Below are 20,923 nucleotides of genomic sequence, written 5' to 3' on the forward strand. Positions count from 1 at the left end.
TATGTGATATCTAGGAGTAATAAACAGGAGCTGTTATTTAACTTGGGATGTATCCAACTTGGTTTGGGGGGAAGAGTCATAAAGAGAAACTCCCATAGTTACTATGATGTCAGCGAAGCTAGAGTATTTCTTCATAAACCACAACTCTTGTTAATTATTCCTTTAGTACAAGTCTGTCTGTCCTGCAGATTTTTCTGTGCTACCAAAATAGAACTTTATAATAATGTTATTTTATTCACTTGTGCCTTTGGGACTAAATGGGCAGCTATAATTTTTGTGAAAGTGAGTAGATCAAGTGCCCTTCGACACACATACTCTTGTAAGCAGTCTAAATGTGGGTGAGGTGCTAGAGAAATACATGATGTAAGTTCAATGTCCATGAAATTAAAAGTGATTTTTGTCCTCTTTGTGTATTATGTTTTTAATATTGAATATACTATGTTTTTTGTCCTTACCTCCATCTGATCTTTCCTAGGATATAAATTTTAATTTGAGAACTCTTATTTCTCTATGAATTTCTTGTTTTGGTCCAATGCTGGCTGTATACAAAGGATTTTTGTATAAATGCAGTTGATGTTTATTTTGCTATTCTGCTACTTTACTTTGAGATTTATGCCTCTTTTATTAATATTTTTAGTGGACCAGCAACCCTCAAATGGGCAGTAGTCCTTTTATTAAGGTACCGGTTGAAAATGTGATGTTGGCATACAGGCAGTTTCTTATCTTTATGGACATTAGCTAATGGTGAGTTTAATTAGTCATCTTTTAAGAAACATCATCCTGGGCCAGAAGAGCGATCCATCAAGCCCAGACTGTCTTAAAGAGCTGCACCAAGGAAACCGGTTACTTACTACAATTCTCTCTTTCCTAAAGGACATGTAGGCCATTTCTAATTTCCCTTAACTTAATATACTACACTCAGAATTCATGCATTCTTTTAAACTCTTCAGTATGGCAGTCTATTGTGATTATGCTATGTATTCATTAACCTTAAATACCTGTTGTAGGGGTGCCTGGGTGGCTCAGTTGGTTAATTAAGCATCCAACTTCGGCTCAGGTCATGATCTCACAGTTCGTGAGTTCGAGCCCCGCATCGGGCTCTGTGCTGCAGCTTAGAGCCTGGAAACTGCTTTGAATTCTGAGTCTCCCTCTCTCTCTGCTCCTCCCCTGCTCATGCTCTCTCTCTTTCTATCCTTCAAAAATAAATAAAAACATTAAAAAAAATTCCTATTGTAGATTTGTTGGAATGGGTAGCTTTGGGGGGAAATACCATTTATAATACGAACTTCAGTTTTTATAAGCTGCTTCAGTTTCTTCACCTGTAAAATACAAAATGATTTCACAGTTTTTTTCCCCCTACTTTCAAAATCTGTTCTGTTATTTCTAATATGGCCAATTTATGAGGCTTGTCTTTCTCACCCTCCTTCCTAGCATCTTCTCCCCTACATGCCATTTAAATATAGAATATTAAGCAAGTTCTTTATGTATCATGAAGGAGGCAGAAGTTATGGAGGGCCACTGAATTCCTTTGAATTTTCTGATGGCTGTAACAAAGTTTTGTGGATTTTTAGGAGAAATGGTATTAAATAGCTGTAGTTCAAAGAAAACAGGTATAGTTGTATTGAGTGCTTCGGGATATGGATTTATTGAAGTCTTTTCATGGGACATGAATTCTGTTTTTCAGTTTGCTGGAAACTAGTTGAAGACATTCCTTCTTTCTTTTGTCCCTTGTACAATACCCATCATGAGAAATTATCTTAGAGTTTGGTTGTGGGAAAAAATGTCTCCAATACATTGCTGAAAAATATTTAGAGCCCACCAGAGCTACTGAAGAAAGGAGATGGTATTTTTCTCCTAACAGATAAGTAGGAATTTAGAAAAAAAACTGTAACTCTTCTTGGTTGACTTCTATTTTTGAAATTATGGATTATCACCTAGAGAAGAAAAGGGCTGAAGTGAGTATTATAAAAAGTGTTTCCACTTTTGAGGAAGTTAGTGGAGTTGGGTGACAGTTCCTGGACACATACATATGAGGACAGCATCTTCAAGAAGAGGATACCAAATACTGAGGTCTTTCAGTATTCAAGTAACTTAAGTCTCAGGAATAAATAGTACCGAAGGTAAACCTGCTTTAATACCAAGACATAGTGAATATTTTATTGTGCATAGTATTAAAATTCCCCCAAAATGGGACACCTGGGTGCCTCAGTCGGTTGAGCATCCAACTTCGGCTCAGGTCGTGATCTCGCGATTTGTGAGTTCAAGGCCCACGTCGGGCTCTGTGCTGGCAGCTCAGAGCCTGGAGCCTGCTTTGGATTCTGTGTCTCCCTCTCTCTCTGCCCCTCCCCCACTTTTGCTCTGTCTCTCAAAAATGAATAAATGTAAAATAGATATATAAATAAATAAAAAATAAAATAAAATTCCCAAAAAAACAATAAAGCCACACACTCTATGATATTTAGATTTGTATAAATCTCCTTGTTATGTATAATTTTGAAGACACAGAAGAAAATTAACTCAAATGCACCTTGATGTTCTACATAGAATCCCATGTTAAGATATCATATTGTTTCTTACTAAGAAATACATTTTATATCATGGACAGCATGTGTGTAGCATGTTTGTATACAAAACGAAAGTTTTAAAAAATAACAGTAATTCATGCTGTGTGTGTGAGTGCCAGGGGAAAGGACAGAGAAAGAGGCAGACATTAACTGTAAGGAGACATTGTATTTATGATAAGGTTTTTAGAAATAATACTCTGTATGTGATGCACTTCCATTTTCTTAAAATATAAAACAAAATAGCAAATGCTGTAGGTGATGCCCCCAACATTGACCTCAAAACCCATTATCTTTATTTATAGTCTTTTTTTTTTTTTTTTTAATGTTTACTTAATGAGAGAGAGTGAGTGAGCAGTGGAGAGGCAGAGAGAGAAGGACACAGAGGATCTGAAGTGGGCTCCATGCTGACAGCAGCGAGCCTGATGTGGGGCTCAGACTCATAAACCTGAGGTCATAACCTGAGCCGAAGTCTGCCGTTCAACTGACTTAGCCACCCAGGCACCCCTCTCTTTATAGTCTTAATGACAGGTCTGCACACAAAGTATTTTGTTGTTCAGAAACACTAAAATCCTAAGGTTTTTTTTTTTTTCTTTTTTTAAAAAATAAGGTTGTTATCAGTGCCCTGGGGGAGAGTGTATCCTTGCCTTTTCTTCCTTTCCCTTCATTGTTCCTATCAGTGCAATGAATTAAAATTGTGAGAGAGATAATTTTTAAGTGTTAATTTATGCTGAAAATTCTCAAGTCACAGTTAAGTATTTAGAAGACTAGCATATGTATTTAGGCCTTTGGAAACTTTAGGTCATCAATCTGTTGAGTCTCTTCTTTGTAAAGGAGTACAGTGTTTAAATGGCATGTTTTTAATCAATGGGGATAATTTGTTTCAGGGAATTTTCACTTTCTCCAAATAACTGAGGACATTAGTGAAGCAAGGCTACCTTTCTTGGGTGATGTGTCCTGATAAGTAGTTGGCCTTTTTCTTTTACAATAGGTATGTTACTTTTACTGTGTCCTAGGTAGTGGGTACACCTAATAATAAATTAACATTTCTGAGAGAAATAATTTTCTGATAGAAGACTCATTAAAAATCAGATTCTGTTCAGTATAAAGAACTGAGGCCAATAAGGGTCATCCCATGGAACTAAGGTGTTCCACATAAGAGAATTTTCTAGAAAAGGAAAATTAGAAATCATAACTAATAATTTTGTTGCAAATTTTAAGAAATTAATGGGATACTTTAATGCATATATTTGTATGTATCCATATACCTATATCGTGCGAGAGAAATGTTTCAAACATCCCCAAAAGTACAGAAACTATGTGGAAAAACATTTATGTACTCAATAAATCTTAATGTTTCTTCCTTGACTTCTCAGAGTGTATGGAACAGCCATCAGTGACTTAGAGGTGATACAGGTTAATCATTGTGAATGAATACTAATTAGTGACTGTAGTATGACTAATTTACTCAGTTCCCTCAGACCTAAATGTAGCATATTTTTCTGATTCGTCTCTTAATGCCAGAGGTTTCTTACTAATGTATAACAGTGAACTTTGCCCTTTTGTCCTCTTACCTAAAGCAACTTTGGGAGAATGGAACACATTTCTTAAATGAGCAGCCTGGATTTATTTACATGTCATTCCTATAGGACAGATGGGGTATTTGTGACTAATAGTTTTATTCTATTTTACTGCAGATTATAATAGTGGAAAGAAAGATCTTGCATCCTGGACCTGTTTCTGGTTGGACAAGTTGTTTAACTACTCTGGGTACTTTGTTAATACCTTTCCCATAGAGAAGTTCTGAGAATTAAGTGAGCTAATGTAAATATCTGGCACAGAAGTTGCTCAAGAAAGGTTACTTTAATATCACTAGCCTTCTTTCAAGTGGTTGAACTTGCTAAAGTCTGATTTCTAAATGAGTGGGGGTATTTCGGCACAAAAATACTCAGACTTCTCTTTACCTCCCTCCCTAAACAAAGCAGATTTTAACATTAAATTTCATCATCCAACTCTTAGAACCCTTGCAGATTTTTTTTTCTTGTACTCTTGGTTTATTTTTGTACCTAAGGTTTGATAGGCACATAACAAATGCTTTGTGAACATTAAACTAAGTGAAAAAGGATTGTTCAGATGAAAGGTATGTGGATAAGTCAGTTTTTGGGCAATTCTAGAGAACTCTTGCCAGAACTGGTATCTTTGTTTTGGTCTTCAGAGACTATTAAATGTGATCACTGAGTCATACTTGCTGTTTTCTCTGTCCCCTGGCTATATCTCTTAAGATTCTGAAGCTTGCCAGCCACAGGATGTTTAAAAGGCAGAGTAGGCTTTAGCCCAGGGGGAGTTTGTTTATTTAAAGAAAAATAATTAAGTTCAAACATCCCTACCATGTCATAGCTAGTCTGGTCATGTTAGAGTTAGTTCTTTTGATTCTTTCTGGTGGTCACGGTGCCTAAAGATAACAAATTCGAAAGTAGTTTAAACTTTGAAATTACTTGGAACTTTATAATGTAATCCCAAACAGAAGTCCCTAAAGGAGTGGGGGGAAAGGGCCATTTATTTTGCTAGTTGTTTTTTAATGAGAGTCATTTAATTCACATCATTTCTAGAGTTATGGCACAGATGATTTTATTAAAAACAAAACCAAAAAAAGAAAAAAAAACGCACTATGGTGGTTATATCTATTACTTCTTTGAAATTGGGACCATAAGAATCTTTTAAAAGGGACAGTATAGGAGCACCTGGGTGGCTCAGTCAGTTGTGTCCAACTTTCACTCAGGTCATGATCCCATGGTTCGTGGGTTCGAGCCCCACATCAGGCTCTGTGCTGACAGCTCAGAGCCTGGAGCCTGCTTTTGGATTCTCTCTGTCTGTCTGTCTGTCTGTCTCTCTCTCTCTGTCTTTCTCTCTCTCTCTCTCTCTCTCTCTCTCTCTGTCCCCTGCTTATGTTCTGTCTCTCTCTTTCAAAAATAAATATTTAAAAAATTAAAAAAATAAAAGGGACAATATAGTCTTACAGATGTTTAGACACAAAAGATAATGGTAATTGGTGATGTTCATATTTCAGATGATTATTATCTCCAGAATATTTCTCCTTGCATATTTTATGCCAGATAAGAAAAACAGAGACAGATATTTTGGCTTGCCTAGGGTACCAGGACCTGTCTCTTTGATGAGATAACTTGATAACTTGTAAAAACCAAGTCCTAGAGGAAGTAGAGGAGGTATAAGACCCGTATCTGCTTTTCTGGGCAGAGGGAAATGCAAGTCCTGAGGCCTTGAAGTGAGAATGTGCTTGAAGTGTTTAAGGAAAGGAAAGAGGCCAATGTGGCGAGAATGGAGTGAACAATGGGGAGAGTAGTAGGAGACGAGGTTAGAGAGATGTGGAAGGGATATTTCAAACCATGGTCCTTATGGCTGTTGTAGGGTTTTGGCTTTTAGGCTAGGAAGATGGACTCAATTAGAGGCTTTGAGCAGAATGATATGATCTGACTTTCTTTTGAAAATGACTAATCTGATTGACTTGTTGAGATGAGCAGAGGGGGAGACTGGGAGATCGAATAGGGAACTATTAGAGTAATGCAGATGAGAACTAAGGTGGCATGGACCATGGTGGTCAGATTGGAAGTGTTGAAAGTGGTAATATTATGGATGTCTTTTGAAACTGGAGCTCCTGGGATGAATACGTAATGGATAGTGATGAGTATTTCTGCACATAATGTTTGATTGACCCATTTTTAATGATGTTAAGATTAATCACTGGGTTCAAGTTTTGTCGACCGGATTTAGCCATTATGAGGTTTCCCATCAATCTTTTACCTAATGGTTTTAGCAGCTGTTGATCATTTTTTTAAATTAAATTATTTTAATGTTTATTTATTTTTGAGAGAGAGAGAGAGCGCGCGTGCATGTGCATGAGCAGGGGTGGGGCAGAGAAAGGGGGAGACACAGAATCCAAAGCAGGCTCCAGGCTCTGAGCTGTCAGTGCAGAGCCCGATGTGGGGCTCAAACCCACAAACCGTGAGATCATGACCTGAGCCGAAGTTGGATGCTTAACCAACTGAGCTATCAAGGCGCCCCAAGAGCATACAAGTTTAAAAAAAAAGAATACCCCACCCGCAACATTTAGCAATCATTTGTCTAGCAGTTCCCTTTTAGGAGTTTTCCCCAAAGATTCCAAAAACAAAATTACAAATTCCTCGAAGGCTGGTAGCATCGATTGATTGATTGTTTATTTTTGAGAGAGTGGGGGAGGGGCAGAGAGAGGGAGAGACAGAGGGATCTGAAGCAGGCTCCGTGCTCTCATTTGCAGAGTCCAGTGCGGGGCTTGAACTCACAAACTGTGAGATCATGACCTGAGCCAAAGTCAGACGCTTAACTGAGTAAGCTACCCAGGCACCCCTCATGTCTTATCTTTTAATTATGGGCTTTGTTTACTGGGGGAAGAAACAATAATGATGATGTAGTTGGCATTGATATCAATGGTGTATATGTGGAGGGAATGGCATTTTGAGACTTTGCCGTTTTGAAATACTACCAGATTAAATATTTCATCAATTAAAGTTAAATCACTTGTCAGTTTATTCATTCTTTGAGTAAATATTTACTGAGCACTTACTGCATGGCAACCATTGCCTTAAGTGCTTAAAAGATATCTGTAAATAAAACCAGTAAAAATTCTCTCTGGATCTTACTTTCTATGGATGTGAGGGGGAAATTGGGATGCCTGGGTGGCTCAGTCCATTGAGTGTCCCACTTCTGATTTCGGCTCAGGTCATGATCTAATGTTTCACGAAATTGAGCCCTGCATCAGGCTCTGCACTGACAGTGTGGGATGGAGACTGCTTAGGATTCTTTCTCTTATTCTCTCTTCCCCTTTGCTGCTCGTGCTTTCTCTCTCTCTCTCTCTCTCTCTCTCTCTCTCTCTCAAAATAAATAAATAAACATTCAAAAAAAAAGATGCAAGGGGAAATAGACAAACCTGTATAATTCATTTATTGTTTTCAAATGTGGGGTTTTAGAGTTCCTCTTCATCTTCCTTTTTCCCTTTTCTAGTCTGTAAATGGCATTCTTAGGGAGTTGCAAGACCCTGCTGGTGAGTGGAAGGCATTGAGGACTGAAGAATTATAGATCTTTATACTTAGTCTGTGTAACAGAAATGTATAATTCTGGTCCTGTGGGACGATAGCCTATATTCCATCCTTCTCACCTCATCGTCAGCCCTGTTAATGTTTTTTATTAGAAGGTTGCTCAAGAATTGTTTTGATAGTTCCCTCTCTTGTAGACTCTAAAATTTAGAAAATTGTCCTTAAAGATTTTGTGTTTTTGTTATAATGTGTTCTTAATGACTACATCTTTATTTCAGAAATGACCATTAAGAAGTAGATGCCCAGATGCAAAAGTGATGAAACAGTCAGTTTGTCATAAAGTAAGATGCAGCTGTGGCTTTTCAACCAGATTAGTAAGTGTGGCGAAATTTTCTTTTTAAATTTATACTTATTTTATCTCCTTTGAAAAACATTCAATAAAAAGTATAGTGGACATTTTCTTAAGTGTTAACTTGTATTTCTGTTTTTACTTTGGATTGTAGTACAAATTATAGTGTATGACTCTAGAAAATGTATGTCTGTGCTGTACCTTTTTAAGAACCATAGAAGTAATATTATAAAGTCATAGTGTTAGAGGAGACATGTGACAAAGAGTCACTATAATACCACTATCCAAATATAGCTACTCCTAAAATTCTTGGATATTTGTTTTCCTTACCAGTCTTTGTTCTATACATTAAAAAAAAAACAAACAAACATTTTGCTCATAGTGTTATGAAGAGTGTGCTTCTTTTATATTTTAAAATTAAATTTGTGGGAGGGTAGGTGATGGGCATTGAAGAGGGCATCTTTTGGGATGAGCACTGGGTGTTGTATGGAAACCAATTTGACAATAAATTTCATATATTAAAAAAAGTACTCTTCAATGTGGTGTGTATATATATATATATATATATATATATATACACACATACATACATACATACACACACATACATACATACATACATACAGTGGAGTATTACTCAGCAATCAAAAAGAATGAAATCTTGCCATTTGCAACTATGTGGATGGAACTAGAGGGTATCATGCTAAGCGAAATTAGTGAGTCAGAGAAAAAGACAAATATCATACGACTTCACTCATATGAGGACTTGAAGATACAAAACAGATGAACATAAAGGAAGGGAAGCAAAAAGAATATAAAACCAGGGAGGGGGACAAAACATAAGAGACTCTTAGATATGGAGAACAAACTGAGGGTTACTGGAGGGGTTATGGGAGGGGGGATGGGCTAAATGGGTACGGGGCTTAAGGAATCTACTCCTGAAATCATTGCTGTACTACATGTAACTAACTTGGATGTAAATTTAAATAAATAAATAAGTAATGTATTCTTCAGGACAGAGTTTCTTATTGGGGTAATGAAAATGTTCTGCTATAATATGGTGGTGATGGTTACACAACTTTCTGAATATAGTATAAAAACCACTGAATTTTACACTTTAAAGAGGTGAATTTTGTGACCTATGGATTATACTTAAAAACTACCCTTCAGGTTATCAAATCTTGGTGAGAGTAAAACCCAGTTGAGTACTGGTATTTGAGAATATGAAAATGTGCCAAGATATCATTGTGTACCTAGAAGAAATAATTTGATAATCAGTGGAATAGTGTTTTTGTAATAATAAAAAATAATAAAAATTATAAATTTTATAGATATTTTAATAAAATATTAAAGTACTTTTATTATTAGAGACTTATTATCTCTTAAGCTTTGGTAATATCAAGTGTCATAATATTCTGAATGTACTGTATTAGCATTTTGTTATCTTTTCATTTTTAAGGGACTTCCTTTTTTTGAAACTAACATTTCAACTTTTCTACCTGAAATTTTTTTAGGAACAGAATTGTATCTGTTTCTCTCAGAAGAGAATTCCACAAGGTAAGAAATTATTAATATAGTAATAAAACAAATGTGGTCGAATACAGGCTTAATTGCTTTTGATTTTTTTAATCCTTTTCCCTATATTTATTTCATATTTTTCTTGATTATCCCAAGATTATCACAAATTTGTTAGCTCCTTTTTTACTACCTCAGAATTTTGAAACAAGATGCATTTCATCTTATTTGAAGTTAAGATTAAAAGGACGTGATAAAAGTCATCACCTTTTGACACTCAAATACTGCTTTTCATGGCATCTTCCTAGCATTATTAAGGAACTCATTCCTAGCATTGTCCATTTTAGGAAGAAAAGTTCTCTTTTTCCATTGGGGTCCATTTACCTTTTACCTAAATGACTCAGGGCAGTAGAGGATTCATAGAAGCTCTATTAGGGGCTGTTAAGTTAAAGATTATTTAGCTGTGTTTCCACCTATGGAAATTATATAACTCCTGTATTTGGTTTAAAAAATGGAGTGCTTTCTACTGGGTAGATAAGAAAAGATTGAGTAGCATCTAGTATTAAAAAAAAATCCTAAATGATCATCTTTACGATGGATTTTCAGTCATCATTTAGATTATTATACTCTTTGGACTGCTGAAGGATGAAATGTTCAAGTGAGTATATATTGGTGTGCTCCTCTTGGTATGCCAAGAACTTAAAATCAGTTGCTTGGCCTTAAGAGATTACATCGTTCAAATTTTCTCAGGAACTCTTTGATATAGGTAGTAGTGATCACTGCAGATTAATCTGACAACTGGAAAATGCTTATAAAGTGAATTATTCAGATCAATAACTCTTTCTCATTTATTCTCCTTTTTCAATGTAATGTGTGCTGAGGGGAACATGCACCCTCAAACACATCTTTCCCACAGATTTAATTAGGTCAGTTTTTATCCTGAAAACTGAAAACAGAGGGTTAAAATAAAGGGACCCACTGGCTGAAGAGGAGGGACGGGGAGCAATGCATCAATAGTTTTCACGTACAAGTGTCTTGTGTAGCTTTCCCCCTGTGTCTTTCTTCTACTTCTAGAGGCTTCAGGGAGTCCTGGAACCTGTGTGTAGCACTATCTGATCCTTTAGGGCACTACTCAAAGACAGTACTGCAGGAGAAATCCAGATCCCCATTTTCCTGGACCATCATGCTTAAAGCGAAAACAGAAATTTCACAAGATTTAATCTTAGTGAACTTGATCTGTTACATCTTTGTCCCTGTTCTTTTGGAAAATGAAATTTGAATCTTCGACATTAATACAACGTATGATGTGTAATACGTTGTATGACACATAATACAGTGTATGACAGTGATGGATCATAGTATCTGGTACCCATAGGGCTCCCCTGTAAGTGCTCCATAAATGTTTATTTTTATAAATGCCCAGATGCTGTTGTAACTTTATTTTAGAGTAGAAAATAATCAAAACATGATTATTCATATTTATGTAGTATCATCTTCCTACACAAAGGTTAAAAGGACAATGACAACTTTAGAAAAACTGTTGTTAATTGTGCACTAACGAATGGTTGAAATGATAAATTTTATGTTACATATACTTTACCACAGTTTAAAAAATTGTTTAAATTTTTGAGCAACTGGTTTATTATGAAAGAGGATAGCTATGTTTGAGGTATTGAGTTGATGATATTCCTCAGTTTGTGTCATACCCATCCTCATTGGTTCATTAGGGGCCTATTTTTCTGTTTTCCTTTGTAACTAGTTCCCATACATACTCAGGTGTCTCTTTAGATCATATAACTCTTTCACCTTTTACCAGTCCTCATATAAGTGACTTTTTAACATGTTTCATATCTATCCTTTTATGTCTTAGGAAAGGTTTTATTATTTTGTGTATTTTAATTATATGGTAGGTCTTAGTCCAATTCTTGTAGTCCCCATCGCCCACCTCACTCTTCTGTTTTTCTGAGATCTGGCCACGTTGTTGAATGTTCGTCTAATTTGTTTTGTCCAACTGGTACGTTGTATTTTAGGTTGTTTATTAAAATGAAACTGTTACATGTAAAATTCCTTAAATGTATAAGGAATGTTACAGTGAGCATTAAGAAAAGGCCAATTTGTGTTCACTTTTTAAATATTAGAATTGAATTTAAAGAATGTGAATTAGATGAGATGGAAGATTAGAGGAAATATAAACATCTGTTTCAGAGGCTGAGAATCTGTTAGAACAGTGAAAGGAAAAAATTGTGGGACCTAACAAAAACATCTATTTTTCTTCTAGAAACATTGTGTTAAAATGCTCAGGTCTCAGTGTTAGCCCACAAAAGCTTAATAGTTGAAAGATAACCAGTAATATTTTGGAACCTCCTTATTACTGATTACCTATTAATTTCTACATATTATATTTGAACATTCATCTTACTTTGTTTTTAATTTCTTTGAAGCATAACCATGTTTTCTGAATCCACATCACTGAATCTAACACAGAAAAAAACAGTACAAATGCAGCTTTCTAAATTTGGGATGCAGAAACACAGTTTCATCTAGAGTAGCATATTATTAGCAGAAGCAACTTCTGTTGGATCCCCTAACTATAAACTGTCAGAGTGGGAACTTGAGAAGCTCCAAGTCCAAGGTGATGGTATGCCTTGCAGTAATGAAGAGGAAAGAGAGAGGAACACTCCTATGAGAGGATGGGGTGATCCCTGACTTCAGAAGGAGGGCAATGACAGCTGTGATCAGATCAGGGAATGGCTTCCATCACAGAGAAGAAGCTAAAGGTACCTTGTGGGGAGAAGTTTGTGTGGGAGGAGGATTTTAGGGGCACTTAGTTCTGGGGGCTAGGAGAAAATGTGCTACTAATTCAGTCATGAAATGGAAAAGGGTAAAGGAATTCATGTTTGCTAAAAGTGAAGTCAATGTTGAGGCTTTTTGAAAGAAGTAGTTATTTATATGTCAACACTTAAGTATTTATACAAGTTCTGGTGGGAAAACCAGTAACTCTTTTTTTGTTGTTGTTGTTAAGTTTTTATTTATTTATTTTGAGAGAGAGAGCAGTGAAGAGGCAGAGGGAGAGGGAGAGACAACTGAGCCACTCAGGCACCCCAACCAGCAACTCTTGAAGTTAATATTGAGTTGGTATCCCATGCATTGTTGAACACTGTTTTTAAAAGTAACAGTTCAGAGAATTAGACATCAGATAACATAATCTCTTTCTCCAGTTTCATTCGTTTTTGAGTATTTTATATGGCATAGTAATTTCATTAGTCTCACTTTGTTATATTAAGAGATGGCCTAAGTAAAACAGATAGTGTAGTATTCTCATTTTACAAATGATGCAACCAGAAGTGGACTTAGCTTTAGGTTCCCTATCAAGTGATATTTTGCTCTAAATGGAAGATGTAATTACTAGTTTTAAATTAAAAGAAATTTTTCTAACCTGAAAGAACCTCATAGCCTAAAAAGTTTTAAAACACACACACATATACAAACAAAAATATAGCCAGAGAGTAATTGATTGATTTAACCTTAAGGTTCACTAAAGCAGCACTTAACAAATTAACTTGGATTTTGTTGGCTACTGTTATGTGGAACATTATTTCAGAAATATTTCCAATTTAGAACAAATACTATACATTTAGATATTTTTAAGTTTTGAACATGGCTGTTTACTTTGGTAAACAGACACTTCGGTGTCTAATTTTGATGGATAGGAGATTAGAATCCTCAGTTTGTGGGAATGGAACAAGGAATTTGATCTCACATATTTCAGTACATAGTAATTCCCTCCCCCCAAGTCATTTGTAGTATGAAAATCAAGAAAACGGTGTTATAAACCTGTGTCTTTTATCCTGAGTGACTTAATTTGGTTCAGGCTAGCTTTAGCGGTATAAGTACAGATCAAGTTTGGTTTTGAATAGTCCAGTTTTATCCTAGGGCATTCTAGGTCTGCAGTGTTTTTGGATATGCTAACCATTTGGTTTCAATACCTAGTTGACATTTGATCCTGTGGAAAGATTGTGAGAGATTTCACATGTAGGTGGTGGGATGAAGGAACACAGATTGACTCATAGTCTACTGAGTAGACTGGAGTTATAGGACTTTGAAGTTTAGCAGTGTTTTTGTTACTCAGAAATAAACTCTGATTTATTATTGTATATTAAGACTTCAAATGTAATTTAAGTAAATTTCAACTTTAGAAAATGTAGATAGCTTTATCATTTTTATAAAAGAATATAGTTATTCCAGATACTCTTTGTTTCACGTTAAACTCTTTAGAATTCCATATGAGCTGCCTTTTTTTTTTAGCCACTTGCTTTCAGATTAAAAACAAAACAAAACAAAACAAAACCAAAAAACCAAAAACTCAGAATAGGTTGAAACTTGACACAAATTGCAGCCACAGAACAAAAGTGCTGATCGAGTTAAATCAACCCCTGTAATGTGTATTGAAAAGAAAACCTCTCCTCTCTCCGCCAGTTTGAAGAACAAGCGTTTTTCCTGCCAAGAAGGGCTGACTTTAAATGGACCAGCTGTCCATATTAGGAGCACTGGGTTGCTAAGGTGACCATGGCTGTTTGGAGAAGAATGCAGCTGAGAGGGCAAGTTCTTGATGTGTGAGCTGAGGGAAGGAATGTGGTGTGATTGTGCATCATTCCTCCTAATCACATGCTCACAAAATGCTGTGTGGGCAGCATGTAGAAACTACAAATCTGAGTGCTAGAGCTTGTGTGTGGTTAAAATCATTTTGTTTTCATGTGAGCAAGAGGCTTACAGTTTAGATGGAAAACGTCCACTTTGTATACATGTGTGTGTTTTGGGTGAAGGGGAGGGTGTTTTGATGGTGGATGAAATGGGAATGAATTTATTTTGCATGATGGACACACACTTCCGTATTGTAAAGCAAAAATTATCCTGGGATAAATGTGCCTTCCAATTCATCCTTTCAGTCATATATACAGTGTTAATAGTTCCCCAAGTGAAAGATGTGTCCTTGTAATTGTAATAATTGTACTTATATAATATTAAGTAATTGTACTTATATTTTGGGCACTTTTTTTTTTTTTTCAACGTTTATTTATTTTTGGGACAGAGAGAGACAGAGCATGAACGGGGGAGGGGCAGAGAGAGAGGGAGACACAGAATCGGAAACAGGCTCCAGGCTCCGAGCCATCAGCCCAGAGCCCGACGCGGGGCTCGAACTCACGGACCGCGAGATCGTGACCTGGCTGAAGTCGGACGCTTAACCGACTGCGCCACCCAGGCGTATTTTGGGCACTTTTAATTTCAGAATTATTTGAAAGTCCCAAGAATATGTTGTCTGTTTGGTCCATTTCTCCCCTCCCCCCTTTTTAAAATATAGTCTTACTCTTCCAAAGGGAGATTTTATCTTAATATATTGTGTTTCTTCCCTGAAGCATCCAAAGATAGGTTCTGGTATTTGGTAAAAAGTACGATTCAAGGGGCAGTGGGAAGTGTCAAACTAACAAGCCCACTTACCTGAAACACTTTTTAGATTTTACCATGGACATCATTGCTAATATTTGAAATGAGATATAGCCACATATATTGATATAAACACCTACTGAATGCACCATGAAGTTTTTTGTTTTTTTGTTTTTTTAATTTTTTTTTCAACGTTTATTTATTTTTGGGACAGAGAGAGACAGAGCATGAACGGGGGAGGGGCAGAGAGAGAGGGAGACACAGAATTGGAAACAGGCTCCAGGCTCTGAGCCATCAGCCCAGAGCCTGATGCGGGGCTCGAACTCAACGGACCTCGAGATCGTGACCTGGCTGAAGTCGGACGCTTAACCGACTGCGCCACCCAGGCGCCCCTGTTTTTTTGTTTTAATCCTTGTTAACAAATCCTGACAATAACACATTGGTCTTTTTTTTTTTTTTTTTTTTTTTAATTTTTTTTTTCAACGTTTATTTATTTTTGGGACAGAGCATGAACCGGGGAGGGGCAGAGAGAGAGGGAGACACAGAATCAGAAACAGGCTCCAGGCTCTGAGCCATCAGCCCAGAGCCTGACGCGGGGCTCGAACTCACAGACGGCGAAATCGTGACCTGGCTGAAGTCGGACGTTTAACCGACTGCGCCACCCAGGCGCCCCAACACGTTGGTCTTTAATGCAGATATAAATATGTAATATCTTTAAGATGTGAAGTCATTGGACATTGGCAGCTCTGTATTACATTAGCATCATATTCTTAATCAGATAGTCTACTTGCTTTGACATGGTTGCTGTTTAATTGATTTATTTATAAAATATGGAGGGAAATTAAAAGATTAAAATAATTTGAGTATTGAATTCAGTTGGTTATTCTCATGGTATACCTTGATAACTTTTGATGGCATTCTCTCAACTAAGTGCTTTATGGTTTTCACATTTAATCCTCAAATCTCCTAGTAACTGATTTTTTTTGAGAGATATGGGACATGAATTCACTTTTTTCATACGGATAATAGGTTATCTCAACGCTATTTATTGAAATAGTTCTTCTTTTCTTCCCTGATATGTGAAATTTCCTGTCTCACAAATCAAGTTTTCATATGTGGGTAGTTTTATTTCTGTACTCTCTCTTCTGTACCCTTGGTCTTTTTGTCTACCCCTGAGTTATTACTGTACTATCATAGCTACCTCAGATACTCAAATTTTTGTTTCTTGCCTTGTTCATGACTTCAAAAGGAATGCTTTCAAATTTCACCATTTAACATGATAACTTGTAAATTTTTTTTAAAGATGATCTTTGCCAAATTAAAGAAGTTTCATTCTATTCTTCCTTGGCTAGGACTCTTGTTTTAAATCATGAATAGATGTTGTATTGAAAGGCTTTTGTATAACTTCAGTGATGATTAAAATTTTTTCTCCTTAATCTATTAATGTAGTCAGTTACATTGATTTTCAGATTAGGTTAACTAAGTATTCCTGGGATAAACCCAATAGAGTCAAGTATGGATTCTCTTTTTTCATAATTATTGGATCTGGTTTGCTTACATTTTGTTTGGGATTTTTAGTGTTCATGAGTCAGATTGGCTTTTAATTTTCTTTTCTTACATTATCCCTGTTGGATTTTCAACATATTGCTCACTCATTCATTCATCCTTTCATTCATTCATTTACTCATTCATAGAGCACATATAAGGGAAGAACAGAGAGAGAATCCACCCTGGCAGTGTGGAGCCTGATGCAGGGCTTGAACTCTTGAACCATGAGATCATGACATGAGCAGAATCAAGAGTTGGATGGTTAACTGACTGAGCCATCCAGGCGCCCTTAACATATTTTTCTTTTTAAATGTTAGTTGTGGTAAAAACACCTATCATAAAGTTTACCATGTTACCCATTTTTAAGTGTACAGTTTAGTAGTGTTAAGTATATTCACATTATTGTGCAACAAATCTACATAACTTTTTCATCTTGCAGAACTGAAACTCTATACCCATTAACCACTCTTCATCTCCCCCTCCCATTGTCCTGGCAACCACCATTCTACTTTCTATTTTTGTGAGTTTTACTGCTCTAGATACCTCCTATAAGTGAAATCATACCGTATTTATCTTTTTGTGCCTGGCTTTTCACTTAGCATAATGTAGCATGTATCAAAATTTTCTTTTTAAGGCTGAATAATATACCATTGTGTGTATAAACATTTTGTTATCTGTTCATCTGCCAGTGGACAAGTATGTTGCTTCCACCTTCTGGCTGTTGTGAATAATGCTGCTATGAATATGTATGTACAGATATCTCTTCTACACCCTTTCAATTCTTTTGGATATAGACCCAGAAATGATACTGTTGATAATATGGTCATTTTATTTTTAATTTTTTGAGGAACTACAGTCCTGTTTTTTAATAGCAGCCACACCATTTACATTCCCACCAGCCATACACAAGTGTTCCAATTTCTCCGTATCCTTGCCAACACTTATTTTCTGTTTTTTTTTTTTTAATAGTAGCCATCCTAATGGTTGTGAAGTAATAGCTCACTATGGTTTTGATTTGCATTTCCTTAATGATTAGTGATGTTGATTCCTAATGATTGAGTATCTTTTCATATGCTTTTTGACCATTTGTATATTTCCTCTGGAGAAATGTCTGTTCAAATTCCATTGTCCATTTTTTAATCAAGTTACTCTAATAGTTATCATTGTTGTTGCCAAGTCATACGGGTTCTTTATGCTAGGTATTAACACTCTTACCAGATACATGATTGGCAAATATTTTCTCCTGTTCCATAGGTTGCCTTTTCAGGCTGTTAATTGTTTCCTTTGATGCATAGAAGTAGTGTCATTAAGCTTTACCTATTGTTTTTTGGTAAGAGTATTATACTTTTAGGTCTTATATTTAGATCTTTATTATGAGCTAGTTTTTGTATAAAGTGTAAAGTAAGGGTCCAAGTCCTTTCTTCTGCATGTGGATATCCAGTTTTCTCAGCACCATATGTTAAAACGACTGTCTTTTCCTCCACTAAATGGTGTTAGCATCCTTTGTCTTGGTTGCGTTTCGGTATGAATTAGAAAGTGGTTTTTTTTTCCATTCTCTAGAAGAATTTTTTTAAGGTTGTAATTGTTTGTTGTTCATTCACTGTTTGGTAGGACTATAAAACTATCTGGGCTTAATTTTCTTAGTGGAAGGATTTTGAACTGCAACTCTTTGATTTTGTAGTAATTGTTTTTCTGTTTACATTCTCTTTCATGTTTTTAAATGGTCAGTTGATTTTTTTGCCCTTTAAAAGTTGATATGTAGGGGCGCCTGGGTGGCTCAGTCAGTTAAGTGTCCCACTTTGGCTCAGGTCATGATCTCACGGTTCATGGGTTCGAGCCCCGCATCGGGCTCTGGGCTGACAGCTCAGAGCCTTGGAGCCTGCTTTGGATTCTGTGTCTTCCACCCTCTCTGCCCCTCCCCCACTCATGCTCTGTGTCTCTCTTTTTCTCAAAAGTAAATAAACATTAAAAAAATAAAAAAAAATATTCTGTGTGTTGGAAGGATTCATAAAGCATTCCTTTTGTGTACTGAAGCATGATAGTCTTCAGAAAAAGTACTTGCTCAACTGACTTGTGAGCTGAATTAGCTGCTTTTTTCTGGAGTACCTTTTTTTTTCCTTGAAAGAACTGGATAGGCAAACTGATCACTTGAACTTATGTATTTGATATTTGTTTTTCTCAAAAATGAACTGAGTGGGCCTAACACTTCAAGAAAAACAGCTGTATTTGTAGCCAGTGATTAAAAAAAAATTAAACTTTCAAGTGAAATTTAGTATCTGGGGCGCCTGGGTGGCTCAGTTGGGTAAGCATCCGACTTTGGCTCAGGTCACAATCTCACAGTTTATGAGTTTGAGCCCCGTGTCAGGTTCAGTACTGCCAGCTCAACCTGGAGCCTGCTTCAGACTCTATGTCTCCCTTTTTCTCTGCTCGTCTCCCAGGGGCTTGCACTCTGTTTCTCTCTCAAAAATAAATAAACATTAGAAAAAAATTAAAGAGAAAGAATTTTGGAAAATTTGTATCTAACACCGGGAGCTTGATAGCTTCCCAGATACCTAAAGACTTTCCTTGGGGCGCCTGGGTGACTCAGTCGGTTAAGCATTCAACTTCAAATTAGGTCATGATCTTACGGTTTGTGAGCTTGAGCCCCCCCCTTCAGGTGAGTATGAACCCCACTTTGGGTGAGCCCCACTTCTCTCTCCCTGGCTCTCTCTCTCTCTCTTTCTCTTTGCCCCTATCTCACTTGTGCCCGCCCTCTCTCTCTCTCTCTCTCTCTCTCTCTCTCTCAAAAAAAAAAAATCAATCAGTAAACAAAAATAAAAATAGAAAAGGCTTTTCTTGTGAAGTGGTTAATGATAATAAAGAATGTGGTTTTCTTTTCTGTCATATTGTATTCTGAATTGTGTCAGTTTGGAATACCTGAATAACTCAGTGAATATTTTCCAGATGACCAATGTATAATGATACAAAATCACATATGGGTAAAAGTGCTAGATAAACCAATGAATTTTAATGCAATAGAACGTGAAAAGTTCATTGATATGGTTTTAGAAACCATAGAAGTAACTAGACTTCAGGAAACTACCATTTGTTAAGTTCAGGTGTAGTATCAGGACTAGCAGCAGTTACTTGAAATAATTATTGAAATATTCACTTTCCCAGCTATATCTCTGTATGAGGCTAGATTTTCTTCATATACTTTATATACTTTAACCAAAATAGTACATCACAGAATCAGTCATAAGAATACAGCTGTCATCTATAAAGTTATACATTAAAGACATTTGCAAAACTATGTCTTATCAAAGACAAAACTTTTCTTATCAAGTTTTTAATTTTTTCCCATACAGATATTATTTATGTTAACATATCATAAGTTTATTATTCTTTTAATAAATTAATATATTAAACATTTTTCAGATTTAACTTCTAATTTGGTAAATATCAATAGATAAGAACCCAGTTGAAGGAAAACTCTGAAAAATTCTCAAATAATTTTTTTAAAATGTTGTATTTATTTTTGAGAGAGAGAGAATGAGGGAGGGAGGGAGAATGAGTGGGGGAGGGGCAGAGAGAGAGGGAGACACAGATTCCGAAGCAGGCTCCAGGCTCCGAGCTGTCAACACAGAGCCCGATGCAGGGTTTGAACTCACAAACCACTAGATCATGACCCGAGCCGAAGTCAGATGCTTAACCGATTGAGCCACCCAGGTGCCCCTCAAAATAATTTTTAAAAGTGTAAAGGGATCCTGCAACCAAAAAGTTGGTGAACTGGTTGCTGACCTACAGATCACAATGATGTTTCATTTTTATTTCTGACATTATGCATTTGTCCTCCTTTCCTTTTTCAAAATAAAAAGTGGTATCCCAATTTTATATTAAAAAAAATTCAGTCTCCTTTATAGTTTTAAGATTATTTTCATAATAAATCTGTTAAATGATGATAAATACATCTATAGTTGCATTAACTAATTTTAAAACTCCATAGGCCTAGTACAGTCTATTCATGAATGTATTTCTGTATTTTGTTATGCAAATTACCCCCAAATACTATAAAATTCAGTTAAAAACAGACCCTCCTGGAAGCAGTGACATCCCAGTAGTAAGAGTACACCTGGTTTCCAGATCTTGGTTTCTAATAAGTTCTGTACTAAAAGGAACCAGGGCTCCTTGGAGAAATGGCTGATTTAAGGACTGGGGCAAGAAATATATAGATCAGCTTAGAGCATCTTGTAGTGCCGAACAGTAAGAATGTGCTTAAACAAACTCACAATGATGGGACTATGTCAAAGAGACATAGGAGCCAACTGGCCTTTGACCAGTGGTCAAAGGTGGAATAATTTGAACAAGAATTGAAGTGTAAAGTTGTATTGGATTATAACCCAGAGTATAAAATAAGTACTCAAGGCTCCATATGGTATAAA

The 20,923-nt window shown here is 36.2% G+C and overlaps 1 protein-coding gene across 2 annotated transcripts in view; it reads left to right on the forward strand.

Moving 5' to 3' along the window:
• FRS2 (fibroblast growth factor receptor substrate 2) overlaps positions 1-20,923 on the forward strand; it is a 114,333-nt gene that overhangs the window by 46,815 nt on the left and 46,595 nt on the right. For both annotated transcript variants that reach the window (XM_047866931.1, XM_047866930.1), the window contains exons 2-3: positions 7,927-8,022; positions 9,512-9,554. The gene's annotated coding sequence lies outside the window, so the exon portion shown is untranslated. The remainder of the gene's footprint in view (positions 1-7,926; positions 8,023-9,511; positions 9,555-20,923) is intronic.

Source organism: Prionailurus viverrinus, chromosome B4, assembly GCF_022837055.1.
Source record: "Prionailurus viverrinus isolate Anna chromosome B4, UM_Priviv_1.0, whole genome shotgun sequence".
Classification (NCBI taxonomy): Eukaryota; Metazoa; Chordata; class Mammalia; order Carnivora; family Felidae; genus Prionailurus; species Prionailurus viverrinus.